The sequence below is a fragment of the Rattus rattus genome, chromosome 1, assembly GCF_011064425.1.
Source record: "Rattus rattus isolate New Zealand chromosome 1, Rrattus_CSIRO_v1, whole genome shotgun sequence".
Classification (NCBI taxonomy): Eukaryota; Metazoa; Chordata; class Mammalia; order Rodentia; family Muridae; genus Rattus; species Rattus rattus.
In genome coordinates, this window is record NC_046154.1 from 151653281 (window position 1) to 151660698 (window position 7418).

Below are 7418 nucleotides of genomic sequence, written 5' to 3' on the forward strand. Positions count from 1 at the left end.
TTGGGCTAATATCCACTTATCAGTGAGTGCATACCATGTATGTTTATCTGTGATTGGCTTTCCTCACTCAGGATGATATTTTATAATTCCATCCATTTGCCTAAGAATTTCATGTAGTCATTGTTTTTAATAGCTGAGTAGTACTTCATAAATGTGCCATGTTTTTCTGTATTCATTCCTCTGTTGAAGGACCTCTGGGTTCTTTCCAGCTTCTGGTTATTAGAAATAAGGCTTCTATTAACATAGTGGAGCATGTGTCCTTGTTATATGTTGGAGCATCTATTTGGTATATGCCCAGGAGTGGTACAGCTGGGTCCTCAGGTCCTATGTTCAATTTTCTAAGGAACTGCCAGGCTGATTTCCAGAGTGCCGGTTTGCAGTCCCACCAACAGTGGAGGAGTCTTCCTCTTTCTCCACATCCTTGCCAGCATCTGTTGTCACTTGAGTTTTTTATCTTAGCCATTCTGCCTTGTGTGAGGTGGAATCTTAAGGTTGTTTTGATTTGCAGTTCCCTGATGACTAAGGACGTTGAATATTTCTTTAGGTGCCTCTTGGCCATTCAATATTCCTCAGCTGAGAATTCTTTGTTTATCATTAGAGCCCCCCTTTTTAAAATAGGGTTATTTGATTCTCTGGAATCTAACTTCTTAAGTTCTTTGTATATATTGGCTATTAGCCCTCTATCAGATGTAGGATTGGTAAAGATCTTTTCCCAATCTGTTGGTTGCCATTTTCTCCTAATGACAAAACTTTGCTTTACAAAACTTTGCAATTTTATGAGGTCCCATATGTTGATTCTTGTTCTTGGCACTCTGTTCAGGAAATTTTCCCTTGTGCTCATGTGTTTGAGGTTTTTCTCCAGTTTCTCTTCTATTAGTTTCAGTGTATCTGGTTTTATGTGTAGGTCCTTGATCTACTTATACTTAAGCTTTGTACAGAGTGGTAAGAGTGGATTGATTTGCCTTCTTCTACATGCTGACCTCAAGTTGAACCAGCACCATTTGTTCAAAATGCTCTTATTTCCACTGGATGGTTTTTGCTCCTGATCTTAAGGAGGTATTTTCTTAATTAAGGCTCCCTCCTCAGATGGCTTTAGCTTGTGTTAAGCTGATATAAAACCATCCAAAACATCCAGGAAATGCCCCTCCTTGCAGCCAAGGCACACTGCTTGCTTTCTTGGATACAAAGCAATATCTACAAGGGAAGGGTTGAGAAGTTTAGTGGTGTCTATTCCATTAGGCCAGGCTCAACTGTGGAAGATATTGGCATCAAACTAGTACTAGTGTTCTCAAATTAGTATCAGTTCCTAAAGAGTCTAAACATGACTAGGTCAGATGGCAGCAATACAATTAATAACAAGAAGAGAAGTGTTTGGAGGTTAACCTACGGTATAACAGCTAATATATGTCATGTGATTTGCATGAGCAGTGTATTGGCAGCCTGTCAGGGTATCTCTCATAAACTTGGACAAAAAAAAAAACAAGAAAAGCCAGAGCACATGAGGAGAAACAGATAACAGCTTTTATAATAGGAAATTATGATCTTCCACTTATTCTCTAGAGTAAAAGTCTGCAACCAAGATTAAGTTACCTGAAGGGAGATTATGTTCTTTGGAAAAACAAAACCAAAACCCCATACAAAACCAACATCCTTGCAGTTTCAGCACAAGGGTCTAGAGCATCTCCTTTTTTCCCCAAAGGTCACTTGGGTAGGTCCACCCTTACTTTACCATACTTGAGGTAAGTGTACACTTGAAAGCTCTGGTCTGAAGCTACTCTTCTTTTTTACCAAAGGGCATACATCTCAATCTGCCAATCCAAACTCATAGCATGTGGACACAGCCAGCTTTCTCTTGGATACTTTTGGATTTTTACAAATGCATACTAGCAGCATGCTTCACTCTGGACAGAAAAGACTGAAAAGACTCATATATAGGCTCTAGAACTGGGCTCAGTGTTAACAGTGAAGGGAATACATCTGCTACTAGGGTTACAGATTTGAGATGGTACCTCCTGTCCTCTTGGTTCTACTGCCACATAGAGGAGCTTGTGACTGGAAACTAGAGAAATCTGTTATTAAATTGAGGTTTCAAAGGGCTCCAAGGACAAGGGTACCATTTTTCTCTCCAAGTAATAGTGTACATCAAGAAAAGAGAATTGATCAGAAGTTTCGAGAACTAAGCCCTCATCTCATCATGGTATAGATGGCAAAGTAAAAGCCACTGAAATTGCTAAGGTGTCTCTTGATCTCACAGTCCAGATGGTAATCCAGAAACCACTAGAATCCTCAGAGGAGTTTGAAAGATTAGATTTGTTGCTCAAAAACTTAATAAAATACAGAGGTAATTGTTCTTTGTTCATTTTCTCTGTTGAGACATCGTGAAATCTGGTGGTTTGTGGTTGATGATAACTGTATTATTATGCTAAATTTAACCACGTCCGAGATCTAATTGTATCTGTTATGCAAATTAATGTCTTGTTTTTTTCATTGTTGCTCTCCAATACTTGATAAAGAGCAACTCATGGAAAGGAAATACTGATTTTGGTTCATGGTTCACACATAAAGTCTGGGTCGGGGAGATGGCTCAATGGACAAAGGAACCTGCTTCTAAGCCCTTTAAGACCTGAGTTTGAGTCCTGATTCTCACTTGCCTCCACCCACAAAATAGATAAACAAGCAATAAACAAAAAAAGTATATATATATTTTTAATGGGGAAAGACCCAGTTTTTTTGTAGCAGGAGGACCATGAGGCTGGGTCTCCTCTCATGTTAACAGGTCTTAACCACTGTTCCTACTGATCAGTCCTTCTTCTCTGTACCTTTTATTCGGTTAGCCTACAGCATACTGCCACCTACAATAGGACAGGTCTTATAATAGGGTAGGCCTTGCAGCCTCAGTTAAAGTGCTCTAGACATACTCACAGGTGTATCATTTAAGTGATTTTTAAATCCAGCCAAGTTGCCAGTGAGTAGGAACCATAGCAACAGCAAAGTTTAATATCTTTTTTGAAACTTAACAGAGTGTTTGGCATTTCAAATGCAGACATTAACTTTCAATCTCTACAAGTACAAATGTTTGAAAGCAGTTTTTATTATTTTTATATGGGGAAGAAATTGCCTTAGGACTATCTTAACAGAGCAAGGACCTTGATCAGTTTCATATTCTGGTGAATGTCAAGTTCATTGTTTGATGACAGTGTAATTGGATCTGGATAGATGGAAGTGACAAGTACTCTACTCACCTGAAAAGAGAGATGTCAATAGAGAAGATAGATTCTAAAGAGATATAGACCTGCTTCAGTGGAACAGAACATGAAGGGGCATCACTTCAAACAGAAATGGCCCAGTTGCTGTATCTTGGAACCTTTACCAGCCAGTTTGGATTTTGAACCTTGGAATACTGCTCATATTCATCTATGGTTGATGATCAGTTTTGAATGGAGCCAGAGCAAAAGAACTATGAGAAAATTGGACTAGAGCAGGAAAAGCCTTGTTTCAGTCCCAGTTTGTGAGGTGACAATTTTATTTTATTTTATAAAACAAATTTCGGGTTCACCTGAGGCAAAGGCCAACAAAGACATCAGCATCAGTTAGTTAGGATATTTTTGGAGAGCCATGGAGTAGGAGAATTGTACTGAGATGGTTTATCGACTAGTATTTTATTTCCTAATCGTATTTTTACAGATATTTTGATGGGAATCCTTGATTATAGCACAATTGCATTAAGGAACACACAGGACACCAGAGAAGCGCACCTTTAGGTACATGGCTGAGGGTCTGTCTTCACGGGCTTCATGCTCCTCTTAACAGACCTTTCTACCATGATGGATCCTGTTCCCTCAAACTTTAAGGAAACGTTATCCCTTCTTCCCTAAAGTTGATTTTGTCCAATATTTTGTTACAGGCATGAGAAAGTAACTAGTACAGATGGATTATCTTAAAAAGGAGGAAAAGTAGTTTGCCACTCAACATAGGTTTTCACTGTTGCCAGGAGGCATAACCGAAACTGTGATCTCCCAAGTCCTTGAAAACATTACTGCAAACTTTATCCACATGATTTAAAATTATTCATGGTTCTTTTATTTAAAGTTTAGGAATGACATTTATTTGATGAATATCTCAGATTGTTGGCAGCACTTTCTCCTAAAAATATGTTAAAACTGAGTGCAGTTCTCCAGAAATTAATATAAGCAGAAATATTCTGAACCCACTGATCTGAATCATTTATGTGTATGCAATCTCACTGAATTGTACAAGAACTGAACAGGTGATTGGTTACAGACAAAGTGAATAGTGATTTGGGGTGGTTTTTTTATTGTTAAATCTTTGGGTACAACCTTTAGTGCTCCATGGAATGGGTTAACTAAAGCTGAAAGAAGACAGTAACTGTACACAGAACAGTTACCCATGCTGTCTTTGGCAGATACTCTGTCGTGTTTCTCAGACATGTGTTCCAAGATAGCTGTTAATGGACCACACTGCTGTTTGTAGGAGCTTTGCGTCATCTGGTGCCTGAGTGATGGTATGTGAAAGCCTCCATGTGTTCCCAAGTCAGCTGCAACCTTGCAGGTTCTCATTTGCCCTGTGGTAACTGCCTAGTTCTAGAGATGGGTATCACCTCTGCTTTGAGGTTTTGTAGACCCATGTGACTGAGGACCTGCAGAACCCCTGCCAGGTCAGGCCTGATGAGGATACTCAGATGTACATGAGCTGTACAGACATGTAGTGTGTCTGGCAAAAATGACTGAGTTGTGTTGGGTCTAGAGAAGACAGGCAAAAGGAGCCTCTCTTGGGGCTGCTGGCTAGGCTCGTACACCATTGTACTTTGGGCTCAGGTGGAATCACCATGGGATTTTGTTGGCTTTTGTGGCCCCCATGGTGCTCAGGTGTTCTACTTCAGCTGTTCCGATAGGTGGCAACAGATTGTTCTGATTCAAGGTAATTGGTGAGAGAGAAGAGAGTGTATCTGCTGTCACTGGAACCCAGGGTCCTCTGAGGACTTCTTCTGCAGGCCATGGTGTTCCAGCATGTGAGTGTCTTGTGCTGATCGGATGAAGGGTATGTGGTGGAGGATTGTGCCTCCTGGCAGACCACTTTGTATATTGAGCTCCATGGCTTGGTTTGGCCAATTGTGGTTTGAAAGGATGGAATTGGACCCAGGCCTCGTGAGTAGCTTGTCATCAAGATCTAGGAGCTTATCCATCAGAGAGAATTCCTTGGCCGTAGAGACATCCCATGAATCAAGAGACCATTCATGTTCAGTTGATGACTACTTGCTTGACAGAAACACATTGGATTTGAGGTGATTGACAGCACCTCATACTGCTGCACTTGAGTAAGGCCAAAGGGTCTGTTCGTTCAGCACACAGGGACTTCCTGAATCTAGTCTGATAATTTCACTGTTACTCTCATCATCAGAGGCACATCCCTCCCAGTGACTATGTGTCAACTGCTCCATACAGCCCACAACCTTGTTCCACACATTGTCAAACACATAAGCAAGAACATCGTCTTTCATGCAGTAAAATGGTGCAATGGGAGGGTACCCTAACTTCTGTTTCTCTGTAGCTGCTTCTGATTTGTTTCCATAAAATCCTTCTTCCATATCTGTGCAGTTAAAAAAAAAAAAAAAAGAAAAGGTCATTCAAAGTACTCCTCGATTATTCCTTCAGAAAAGATTATACAATCTGCCTCCTCTCCTCCAACAGCAGATGAGCAGAGGCTTTGATGGTGGGAGATGCTTTATAAGAAGATGAAAGTGTAACTTCTTTCTCCTTATACCAAATATGGTAGACTCTCTTTCTTGTGACAAGGTTACTTCATGTAAAGCTGACACAGCAGAAGGGGATCTAGGGTATAATCCATAGCCTTCACTTGGAGTGATTATCTTCATGCCCAGGATCCTGAGGTGAGGGGAACTGGACACCCACTGCTGACACTCTTTCTGCAGGCTCTCTGTGTGCATGCTTAGCTTCTGTTCATACAGGAGCTCATCAATGGCCCATGAACATGGCCTGGACTTTCTCAGTGGCATTCTGGTCAAGTTCACTATTTCCCCAAGAGAAGCTTGAGCTGCCTTCTGTCTAGCTTGGAAAAGCAGAACACGGATTACCAGTGCCAGTTGATGTAGAGAAAGTGCCATCCAGCTGCTCTGGAAGGTGATGGTGGGTAAGAGTGTACTTTGTTAGTCCTTTCAGCTCCATGCTCTGTGGCATCCACACTCTGTGGCATGGCCTTCCAAGTGTATCAGGATATCATCCTCCTTTTTCTCCTCTTTTTTTCCTCTTTTTCTCCTCTTTTTCTCCTTTTTGCCTCTTTCTCCTTTTTCTCCTCTTTTTTTCCTTTTTCTCCTCCTTTTCTCCTTTTTGCCAGGGTGGGCAAGCCAGGACAGGGGTGGGGGTGTGTAGGGGTGTAGGGGGTGGGTGGGGGCCTGAACCTCCAGCCAGCTCCAGCTGAGCCCCCTCCTGCCACCTACTGGCCCCATCTCATCCTCATGTCTCCCTGTCCCTTAGATTCCAGACTGCCACCTCCCAGAGTTCCCACTCTATCTACTTGTTTTTTTAAAAAAATGAATGGATTGTAGTGTTTTTCACTTTAAATTTCTTACCTAAACATACTAGGCTTCTACTTAGGAAGCTTATATAAAAGTAATTTTAAGAGAGTGTTTTAAGAACAAAGTAGTCATTCTATGGAACTAACACAAAGTAGAAATATTTCAGTACATTTGATTATTTTGGTAGTCTAAGAATAAAATTCAAGGACATTATAAAATTTAAGGACATTATAAATTGACAAAATACAAATGATTTTTCAACAAGTATATTTGAGTCTCTAGAACTAAAATATACACTTTGCTCTAGGTAAAATATACACTGTGTGGGGTGGGATTCAGGGAGCCCTGAGTGTGATAAGTCCTCAGTGTGTGTGTGCGTGTATGTGTGTGCGTGTGTGTGTGTGTATGTGTGTGTGTGTGTGTGTGTGGTGGTTGATGATTGATGAGGGTACAATCATGTCAACCACCCCAAAGCCTCAGGCCCATGGTTAAATGGTAAAGTCTACAACCACAGAATGTGTAGAACAAGAGCACAGAATGTGTGTTGGTTGCCTGGTCTTTGCTTGGCCTTAAGGATAGACCTCACTGAGGTTGTGAGAGAATAAAGAAAAGACATACACATGAGGACACAGACATAAAAAGAAGCTGAATTAGGTGGACTGAGCTCTCTGATGGAGATATAGAAGCATGCTAGAAGCTCAATGAAGTGTATTGTTCTTTTCTTCCCATTGGCAGATTTTACAGTATTTCTGAATATTCTGTTTCTGTGATGGGTTCAGATAATTTCACGAAATAAATTATTAAAATGAATATTATATAGGAATTATATGGGAATCATAGAGTGAATATAACTGAGAATAAATGA

General features: G+C 40.7%; 1 pseudogene; it reads right to left on the reverse strand.

The window, feature by feature from the left end:
• Positions 1-4440: 4440 nt before the first annotated feature.
• LOC116905698 lies at positions 4441-6258 on the reverse strand (annotated as a pseudogene).
• Between the last annotated feature and the right edge of the window lie 1160 nt (positions 6259-7418).